Genomic DNA, 11,805 nt, shown 5'->3' with positions numbered 1-11,805 from the left:
CATCTTGTAAGTTTCTTGCTGTAGAAGAAGTCCAAAGAACAGTTCAAGGTTGGTACACCACGATTTCAGACTGCTTTTACAGACCTTCTTTACTCTTATCATATTTCTTTTCAAATACCTGCTTACCTGATGTATGTCAAGCTATTTCTTCCCCTCATGAAAGGGAAAGCATTCACTGAAGGAGCAGGATTTCAATTACAACCGCAGAGGCTTCTCTCCTTTTTTATTTTCCATTTCCCTTGCAGGTCGTGACATATGATAGATGTCTTGTTTGGAGTGAAGACTAAACACTGCTAAACAAAAGCAAACAGTGTGACAGAGTGGTGAGAAACCCAAAGCTTTAGTCAACATGTGGGTGTTTGCGTTGTCCGTCCAGTGGAGGGTTGTACAGAGGATCAGCAGTATAGGAGGAGTGCAGGAGTGTCTTATAGTTCTCTTGACAATCGTACGGCCGCCTCAAGGGGAAGTCATTAAAACGACGCAGAAAAAACTAATTATATCACCAAAAACACCTACATTGGCGATATAGTATGTCGTTGTACGATATGTATCGTACGATTGATGTGGTATACTCACCGTGATAATTGTGCGTGTGGTAACTGTATCCTGAAGTATTTGTAAAGCAAAAGTAAGACACAGTAGGAGCTGGACTGTGGGGCAGTGGTTAGCACTCTTGTCTCAAAGCAAGAAGGCCCCAGTTCAAGTCCAGGCCGGGGGACCTGAAACTGAAACCTTTATGTATGGAGTTTGCATGTTCTCCTTGAACTTGTGGTTTTTTCTCCAAGGACTCCAGCTTCCTCAACCAAAAACATGCTTCAATGGTTAATTGATTACTATAAATCACTTGTGTCAAAGTAAAGGCCCAGGGGCCGGATCCGGCCCTCCACATCATTTTCTTTAATTGTTATAAATGCCCAATTGTTATCTTGGGCTCATTTCTAACTTGTATAATTTTGTCAAAATATATTTTTATGGAGTAAAATATGTAAGTTATTTAAGATTTAAGTTGATATATTCTGGAATAATATTCCCGCCTGGCCCTGCGACGGACTGGCGACCTGTCCAGGGTGTACCCCGCCTTCGCCCTTCAGTAGCCGGGATAGGCTCCGGCAACCCCGCGACCCCGAAAGGGACACAGCGGTCAAGAAAATGGATGGATGGATATTCCCGCCTTTTTATTATTCATAATTATGTTAAAATTTTTTGTATTTACTAAGATTTTTTAGGCTATTTTCAATTCAATTCAATTCAATTTTATTTATATAGCCCAAAATCACAAAGAGATTTGCCTCATTGGGCTTCAAAATATAAACAATAGTTAAAAACTAAACAGACTACATAAGCTGGTTATCCCTGCCCTTAGACCCTCCCTCCCGTATTGTACTATTATGTATTGTGCTGTCAAACATGGGTGTCAATACCAGACTTGGTGGGTGGCATTGTGGTCTATATCCACTAATCTAGTGACCATCGATTGGACAATCCAGTGACGATCCATTGGAATTAGTAGATTCGTACAGCACTAGAAAAGGGCGAAAGCACTATATAGTGATTAGAGGGGGAATTCGGACAGAACCAGCAAGAGCAGCAATCATTCAGAGCAGCTGGTGTTTAGTGGACTTTGTAGCAGAAGAAGAAAACAAAAAAAAAAATCTACGAAAACCAAAGAGGCATCCGGTAAGGACTGGAACTCTAAAATATAATCAACTTCTGGAAATGGACTTGATTCTTGTGGATATTATTGAAATTAAGAGACTATTTGATTGGTGTTTTCTAATTTAAAGGTTTTTCAGCTACAGTTAAAGGCTCAGAAATCTCCAACTCACACAAACTCAACAGAATGTGATGAAATGAAATGTCGTAGTGGTGGACCATTTGCACAATGGAAATAAAATGTGGAGAATGGAGACTCGACTGGTCCTTTTTGAGTGAGATCCTGTTATACCTTTGAGCGAATGTTTTTTTACCCATTTCAAGTAGGGGAATTGTAAAAAAGAAACACAACTTGATATCGTACAACACACAGGAGTCACGACAACTGGTGGTACTATACACGTATAACACTAATGACAATTGTGAATATGGTAAAAGTATCTTAAAGAACTTTTAAGACCACATACAGTTGTATGATGTCATATGGTGCCCTTACACTCTGGACGTCCACTAATGATGTTGCATGCACAGGTTGTGCACGTGATAAACAAGTGTCCATTGGATGCCCACTCAAACTACTCTTTGATTGCATAATTTCCGGATTTCTAACAGTCAGGCTGCAATCAAGGAGCTTACACTTCCCACATGATCAGCACTCACAGGTCCTCTGCAAGTCCGCCGGAATTGAGGAGGTTGAATGTAAATTACAGGGCACTCTGCTTCACCCCTTACTTACCCTTACACGGTGTTTAAAGCCAAATCCGAGTTCTTCCTCTACCCATAAGGCTTCTCTCTGCCACTAGATTTAGGGTTATGGAAAAATACTGGTTGTGTCCGAATTTCCGCCTAATCACTATATAGTGCGTTCCTCATTTTCTAGTTAAAGTCCCACTATTTGTTACAAACATAGGTGTGTGAAATTTGTTCTCTGCATTTGACCCATCCCCTGGGGGAGTGGTGAGCTGCAGACACAGCTGCGCTTGGGAACCATTTGGTGGTTTAACCCCCAGTCCAACCCCTCAATGCTGAGTGGGTCCCATTTTTACAGTCTTTGGTATGACTCGGCCGGGATTTGAACCCACGACCTTCCAATCTCAGGGCGGACACTCTACCACAAGGCCACTGAGCTGACTGCTGTGCGAAATTACTAATTCCAAATCGACACAAATGACCTAGAAGTCTTTGCGAAAAACTAGCGCACATCAATGGTCACTAGATTAGCTAATATAGACCACAATGCATTGCGGTTGAACAATTTCAAACAAAAACGCGTGTTTAACTGTAATATTTGAATAAACCATCCACATTTTCACCATCAGAACACAGTGGAGTCATTTATAAATGTGAAATGTTGATTCGATTTTAAAATCGGTGACATCATATACAGGTTTTAGAAAAACGAAAGTAAAGTAGCCTTTAAAATCCAGCACGCTATCCAGCACTATGTAGTTTTTTAGTTGCAAATTTGGACGTAACTAACTCTTGATGACATCATCAAAAGTCGCCGGTTTTCTATGTGAGGTCCCAGTGCTTCATTTGTTCTTAATGCTTTTATTTGGGTTTTGGTTGAGGGATCGCAGCATTTATGACAACACCAGCTCAGTGGGCATGTGGTGGAGTGTCCACCCTGAGACTGGAAGGTTGTGAGTTCAAATCCACGGTCTATTGATAGCAAAATGGGACGTAATTTCTCTCCGGTTGACGCTCAGCATTAACTGGTTGAAGTGGGGGGTTGGTTCCTGAGTGCAGCTGTGTCTGCAGCTCCCCCCTCCCCCCAGAGGATGGGTAAAATTTCACAGCGAAATGGATTTAAGTGATTTGGTTCTCTTGTCAAATCTGTAGTACCTTGGTAGGCCAATCTCAAATCTCTTTGGTCGCATGTGAATTATATATTGTTTTCCTATGACAAATATGAACTATTATGATCTAAACACAGACTTCATCTGGAGCTTTTTGCATTTCGGAGCTGATCTGCACGGTGAGTCACATCCATCAGACTATAATGATGTCAGGAACACCTCTACCCTGCAGCACAGCTTCCAGCCTCACCAACTGTGACAAGAACTCACTTTCAGATCAGCTCCGCTCAGCAGAGACCTAAAAAAAACCACACAAAACAATCATGAGCTCCGTACTCCGTTCATTACAAAACTCCCCGCCGATGTTTAACCAATGAGGACAGCATGACTGCTCCCTGAAGCCGAGAGGCATGACTCAAATTAGCCAAAGAGCATCCAGCACTGAATGATTCATCAAGCGGTCCGGAGAGACGAAGGCAGCCAGGTGGTTAGATGTGAGCTGATGTATGGGGGGGTCAGACTGGCGGCCATTGCTGGTGACGACTGCTCCTTAAAGCAGCTGGATGAGACAAATGGAGGCCGCACTGAAGGCTTTCTCAACAAGAGCCAGAAAATAAATAGATGGACTCTAAAAACAATCTCCAAATTACTATTTTTAACAATTTTCTTGTAGAATTGCAGTGATAAATGACCATAATACTGTAGTTGGATGCCAGTACTTGACCCTTTAACTGTTGAAATGCAGGGAAAGGGGGCGGGGCTAGAAGAAAATCTAAAAAATCCGATTGAGTTTGACACCCCTGATGTAGCGTGTTATAAAAAATAATTTCTGTGAATGAAGTTAGTCTGACTGACTGATGAATATATCTCTGACTCTTTTGCTTAATCCACGTTCTAGTTCAGTGCGCCTTGTATAAGACATAAGTCAGGAAATGGATGAAAACTGATGGTTTGCCTTTTAATCTGGTGCGAACTATAGTGCAGACAATAGAGTAAGTGTCTTCAAGTGATTTAGAAAACAGAAAGTCAGCAACACTCCGAGGCAGAGAGTTTCATGGTCAATAAGATGGTTCTGTCCAAGAAGCAGAGATCCAGCTCTGTGGTTTAAAAAATATGTCTGTGTGATATAATGAAAGATATGTCTTGAACTCAACTGTATAGGATCCTGTTAAAAGGCTTGCTGTAGTAGAAAATTAATAAAGTTGATGTCTCCCAACAATCAGGACAAAACTAGACCTGGTGGATCCGTGTCTTCATCAGTCATAAATAACATTTGTAGGTACAAAGCTTCCACATTTGTGTTTATATATATATAAGCGATTGCAGTGCTGCATGAGGACACTTCCCTCCTTCGGTCTCTTCCTGTTGATGCTGCGAGTAATTCTGACAGCGAGGGGGCTGACAGCAGAGTGAAGCGGCTCTCAGGAGGCCCGCCTTAATGGAAACCCAGAATGTACCGCCAGTAGTAGGTCCACAAACTTCACCTGCGTGGGGATCTAAGTCGAGGCGGGCAGCGGCACCGCTCTGCACTTTCCGATTATGTATTGCGAAACGGGTCGGCTGGATGTCATGGTCGCCATGCGGCAGATTTAATCTAATCCCCCTCCGTTCAGATTAGGGGGTTGGAATCGATGGAGGGCCTTTTGTCCAAATCACACTCGCCGCGCAATCATATTTGTGACATCCGACCGCAGATTTCATCTTTGACCATATGCCGCCGCGCCCCAGCTTTAGTCACATCTGACCTTGTGTGTGATGCAACCAAGGAGACACCTTACAAAAGTGGCCCATTTCCTTCAGGGTTACTCGAAAGAAGCACACCTCCTGTACAGGTCACGTGACCAGCAGGTTAACTGGCTCTCTAACATAAAAAAGTTCAAATATACTTCTTCTTTCAACATCAAATTAAGTGCAACCATTTCTAGATCCCTAATGGGTTCTTTAAGTGACCAACTAATTGCATCAAAGAATATGCCATAGAAAAATGGGGGAATAGATAGAAACTTCCATCAGAAAGAGTCTCCATAAGAATACCTGTCATCCACTGAAAAAAGGACATAGACGAGACTAAAGGTCATAACCTTTGCTGTGAGACCAAACAAAGAGGAGAGTTAGGACATTGTCAAGGGAAAAAAGACTCCAGAGGTGGACAGTGAACGACTCTGAATGTCTGAAGGCAGACATCGAAGGTAGTGTGGGTATTTTCACAATAGTAAAATGTTATGTCTAGTCTTGAAGTTTTCGCGATTGTAACGGAAGGATTCTGTTGGATTCAACCAATCCTGTTCTAGAGTTGTGCGATTCACATGTCAGGAGGATCCAGTTTCAATGTTAAAGGGGCCTTACCATGCTTTTATCAAGTATTTCAGAGTGAATTATACCCATATATGATCATATGTTATCGTGGAATAAAAAAAAAATATTTATGAAATATGAGTTATTTTTTCAAACTCTTTTCATACCCAGAAGTAAAACGGCTCAATATCTGAGGCTCCACCTTTCGCTCCTTGTGGGTGTCGCCCTTTTCATGATGTCATCCTAGAGCCTCGTCGACATGTCACCCACAAGAAAAAACATCCTTTTTTCAAAAAAAAAAAAATATATTGATGTTCATACTGTGTATCCCTGGCGTTTATCCCCAAAATTAGTCGTAGACAGGATGGTGATGATGACATTTGGTAAAAAAAAATGCAGACAACACTGGAGGAACATTTCATGATTTATTGAAATAATGAGAACTTTCTTCTGAATAACACGTGTGGTGACCGTTTCTCTTTGAATCTCTGTATCAGAAATCCTTTTCTCTTTTATGTGGATTGTTTTCCTGGAGACACACCCACCTTTCAGTCTCAATAATCCATGTTCAAACAGTCGGATCACACCTCCACCAGGAAATAGTCTTCCCCCTTTCTCTAGCAGGAAATAGTCTGTCTCCATTCTCCGACAATAAAAAGTCTGCCCTTTTTCTCCACCAGGAAATAGTCTTCTCCCTTTCCTCACCAGAGAATAGTCCTCTCCATTTCTCCCACAAGGAGTAGTCGTCTCTCTTTTTCCATAAGGAAATAGTCTTCTCTCTTTTCCCCCCAGGAAATAGTCTTCTCTCTTTCCCTACCAGGAAATAGTCTTCTCCCTTTCCCCACCAGAAAATAGCCCTCTCCCTTTCTCCCACAAGAAATAGTCTTCTCTCTTTCTCCGCCAGGAAATAGTCTTCTCCCTTTTTCCACTAGGACATAGTCTTCTCCCTTTCCCTACCAGGAAATAGTCCTCTCCCTTTCTCCACCAGGAAATAGTCTTCTCTCTTTCTCCACCAGGAAATAGTCTTCTCTCTTTCTCCACCAGGAAATAGTCTTCTCTCTTTCTCCACCAGGAAATGGTCCTCTCCCTTTCTCCACCAGGAAATAGTCTTCTCCCTTTCCCTACCAGGAAATAGTCCTCTCTCTTTCTCCACCAGGAAATAGTCTTCTCCCTTTCTCCGCCAGGAAATAGTCTTCTCTCTTTCTCCGCCAGGAAATAGTCTTCTCTCTTTCTCCACCAGGAAATAGTCTTCTCTCTTTCTCCACCAGGAAATAGTCCTCTCCCTTTCTCCACCAGGAAATAGTCTTCTCTCTTTCTCCACCAGGAAATAGTCCTCTCCCTTTTTCCACTAGGACATAGTCTTCTCTCTTTCCCTACCAGGAAATAGTCCTCTCTCTTTCTCCACCAGGAAATAGTCTTCTCCCTTTCTCCACCAGGAAATAGTCTTCTCCCTTTTTCCACTAGGACATAGTCTTCTCTCTTTCCCTACCAGGAAATAGCCCTCTCCCTTTCTCCCACAAGAAATAGTCTGCTCCTTTTCTCCACCAGGAAATAGCCTGGTCCCTTTCTTCTGCCATCTTCTTAACATCCCCGTCTGCTAGCGCCATTCTCGGATTGTTGAGGATCCATTCCAACATGTTGTGCAGATTCCTCACTAGAACGTTCCACCACACAAAGTTTGAACGCTAATCGAATACGTTTTTCATTGTCTTTGCTAAACTGGCTCAAAGGTAGGGATGTGTATTGGCAATACATATTATCTCACAATATATATCCCAAGACTGTATCAGAACAATTTTCATGTTTTTTTAGGAGTATGACTTTGACAAAAAAAACTCATGCGAAGCAGTGAAAGCTGTTTTGCTATGGCGACCCCTGATGGGATACGCTGATAAGTGAAGAACAACATATTAATATTTCTTTAACTGTGACAAAATGATAAAATCATTTTTCAAAAATCCAACAAAAAATCAACATTTCCAGTCAGAAGTCGTTTTCCACCACAGTACAGAGACTAATATTACTAGTGATCTTGAATCCTTCTTCTTCATTGGATCCCTGACACTTCCCGTTAGTGGTGTTCCTCTGGGTTCTTTCCTAGGTCCCCTATCTTTCCCTTCTCTTTTTGATATATATATATATATATATATATATATATATATATATATATATATATTGCAATTTTAACATCTAATTTTACTTATTTGCAATTGATACTCAACAAATTCAAATCTTTTGTCTGTATCTTGGCTTTTTGTTTTTGCTAATTTCCTTAAACATAGAAATATCCAATCCAAATATCATAAATCCTTGCTCTCAAAACTAAAACCATTTTCTCCCTGTCCTCAAGGCAAAAGCTTGGCTATTAACCTTGACAGAGACCTTTTGGTCAGCCTATTTGTTGGGTAAATGAGAAATTTAAGTCAAAGTAGGATTAGTATAAATTTATGATATTGTAATTTTGTAATAATGTATTCAATCAAACGCTACAAATCTTAAAGGAAACCTAGTTATGGAAATCTATCCAAATGAATTTTAGGAATAATATTTGTTTTTATGGTAAATACAATCAAATTACATCAAAAAATCATTATATTTAACAAGAATACAGTTTACTATTCATGTGAAACCCTGTTGATGCACAGCTCAAATGTCATTTCCAAATGCATTGAAGTCAGAATTCATGCCTCAAATGTTGGGTTTGATGGTTATTGCCATGACGAACAACCACCTCAAAGCCAGGGAAGTGTGCGTGCAACGCTGGACATCAAAAACGAGATGGTGCCCAAATAAAACATCTCAACCATTCAAAAATCAAAGTCAGAAGGCCAACAAAACGGGCTCCGGCCAGCAGCACAGGGGGCTCTCCGAGGCGCTTTCACCTCAAAAGACTCTCGCGCACAAATACCTTCTTGCTATTTTGTTCAGTGTCTGTTTCTTGACCAGAAAATGCAGCCAGTCAGGGATGAAGAAAACATCCAAAGGTCCCTGAGGAGAAGTGCTGAAAGTGAAATGCAGCTAATGCCTGAAAAAGAGAGGCAGAGGGTTATGGTGGAGGAGAGGAGGTCGGTAGAATACAGAAACATCTGAAACTAGCGGACACTTGAGTTTTTGTGATCCAACGTTGTGAATAAAAATCGATCGTCCTTTAATCGACTCAGCTGCTTTTCATCACCTCTTACGGACATTTCAGCTAAATTAGGTCTAAAAACAACAATCATTGGATTTGTCAGGATGTCTAGGCTAAGATATGCAACCTGTGTTTTGGTGTTTTTATTTTTCTCTTGTAGGATTTTTCTCAAAATGAAGGACATGAACAAAATAATTTAGCATTAGAACTGCATTTCTGAGAATGTCTTCATTCAAATCATGTTTCAAACTCACTGAATTCCTGCAGCGCCTGATGGAGCCACTTCCATGAGTGCTTGTTTCCAAACAGAAGCATTTAAGTCCAGATTGCATGACTCAACTTCAAGACGGCGTCACGTGGATGAATGAGAGCCTTCATGCACATGTACGTGTGATGATTGAGTGCTTTAATTTGGTTTTAGTCATGTTCTGTTTTCCTGTCGGTCTTAAAAAGTTTAAGTCACAAATCATTCTCAGCTGTATTGGTGTATTTAAGTGTCTGGTTTCTGTTTAATACAGTCACTTCATCAGCTTCATCACCCTTTAGTTTATCTACTGCTTTTTTCATGTTCCTTTATTAAACATTTAAGTTTTCGCCACCAAGCCTGGTCAGCTTCATGTTGGGTCCTACCCCAACAGCTCATGACAATCTCTTTCTCCACCAGGAAATAGCCTCCTCCCTTTTCCACCAGGAAATAGTCCTCTCCCTTTCACTACCACTAAATAGTATTCAGCCTTTCTCCACCTGGAAATTGTCTGCACCCCTTCTCCACCAGGAAATAATCTGCTCCCTCTTTCCACCAGGAAATTGTCTGCATCCTTTCTCCACCAGGAAATAGCCTTCTCCGTTTTTCCACCAGGAAATAGTCCTCTCCCTTTCACTACCACAAAATAATATTCAGCCTTTCTCCACCTGGAAACAGTCTGCACCCCTTCTCCACCAGGAAAAAGTCTGCTCCCTTTCCCCACCAGGAAATAGTCCTCTCCCCTTCTCCGCCAAGAAATGGTCTTCTCTCTTTCTCTACCAGGAAATAGCCTGCTCCCTTCCTCCACCAGGCAGTAATCTGCTCCCATTTTGTACCAGGAAATTGCCTGCTCCCAATATCCTCCAGGAAATAGTCTTCTCCCTTCCTTCACCAAGCAGTAATCTACTCCCATTTCCACAAGGAAATAGTCTGCTCCATTCCTCCACCAGGAAATAGTCTGCTCCCTTCCTCCACCAGGCAGTAGTCTACTCCCTTCCTCGACCAGGTAGAAGTCTACTCCCATTTCCACCAGGAAATAGTCTTCTCCCTTCCTCCACCAGGCAGTAGTCTACTCCCATTTCCACCAGGAAATAGTCTGCTCCCTTCCTCCACTAGGAAATAGTCTGCTCCCTTCCTCCACTAGGAAATAGTCTGCTCCCTTTTTACTATGCCATCTTCTCAAAATCTGTCCCCCCGACCTCCATCTAGATCAGAGGTCAGCAACCTTTAACAGTAAAAGAGACATTTGGGCTCGTTTTCTACTGATCAAAACCTACAAGGAGCCGCATGGATCTACTTTAGCCTTTAAGAAATTTGGATTTGCATTCATGACCTCCTTAGCATCTCTCAAATGCGAGTGTAAAACCCTTTTAGATAACAGTGTTGTGATATTAGGCTATATAAAAAAATGGAATTGAATTAATAAAATACTAATTTGTGGCCACACAATACTATTTGTGTGCACAAAACTCCAATAAAATTGTCATTTGTTGCCACAAAACACTAAACTGTAATCACAAAATGTTAATTTGGGGTAAAAGTTAGGGCTCCGTTTACAGATTATCTTAGGAAATGTTAGTTTTTGCATCCAAAAAGATTCATAAAGCTATGAAACAAAATATATATATATATATACATATCTTGATAAAATGGAAACCGGACACTTAAATAGACTAAGTGAGTTAAAATAAATAAAACGCAACAAAGAAACAATCCGAGAACGTTATTTAAGGTGTAAATAAAGCAAACAAAGTCACATGGAAGTAATCAGCTCCAGTGCTTTGGACTAGAAACGGGCCACATTAGTCTGTGTTTTCTCTCCGTCTCATGAAGTGACAGATCTGCTCTATTACAGGCAGCAACTACTTGTACTCATTCTGTCACTTCTTGTGTGTCGTTCTGCTATTAAACTTCAATCTTGTTCAGTCTGAATAAAACATATTCCCTTCCCTCAGCCTCGGCCGCATGCCTGCCGGTGAAATGCTGGAAACGGCGATGCGCGGAGAACCTCAGGATTCCACCCCCGCCTGCGTGGCCACGGCAACCGCTTCATTAGCGGATTGTTTCAGCTCGTCGTCTCTCGCCGTTATCACTGTTACAGGTGTGAAACAAGAGGAGAAGACGAGATTAATCATGTTTTAGGGAAAAGTAAAGAAGATGAGTTTAAAACCATCCTCCCCCTCAAAAAAAATAAAAATAAAATAAAATAATGCGTAAATGAGTTTCAGTTAAAAACAGGAAATCCGCGAATGAGTCTAAATAAAACTGCAGAGTAACTGTTGGTCAGGAAGTGTGAGGTTTAGCGAGAACCGCTCTCAAACGGCTCATTGAATGAAACCCATTCGTCACCAAGAGCTCCATTGACGGCCATCTTTTGACAAAAATAGACTCAACATTTAGTGGAAAAGCATAAATCTGAATTTCAAATTAAAAAAACAACATTAAACTTTAAAAAAAAAAAAAAAAACAATAGAAACAATTCTTCTGAAAACTGATGTTGACACGAGTTCATGTGCAGCTTTGTATGAAACATTCTACTTGGATTATATCCATGAATTACTACTTTGTGAGCACAAATTAGCATTTTGTGCTTCGATTAGCTTTAGCTCTAGAATAATAAATTGTTAGCATAACCTGCAAATTTGTGAACGTAAAATGCAAATAAAATACTAATGTGTGCACAT

The sequence above is a fragment of the Oryzias melastigma genome, linkage group LG2 (assembly GCF_002922805.2).
Source record: "Oryzias melastigma strain HK-1 linkage group LG2, ASM292280v2, whole genome shotgun sequence".
In the NCBI taxonomy this organism is placed as follows: Eukaryota; Metazoa; Chordata; class Actinopteri; order Beloniformes; family Adrianichthyidae; genus Oryzias; species Oryzias melastigma.
This window is presented reverse-complemented; position numbering follows the sequence as displayed.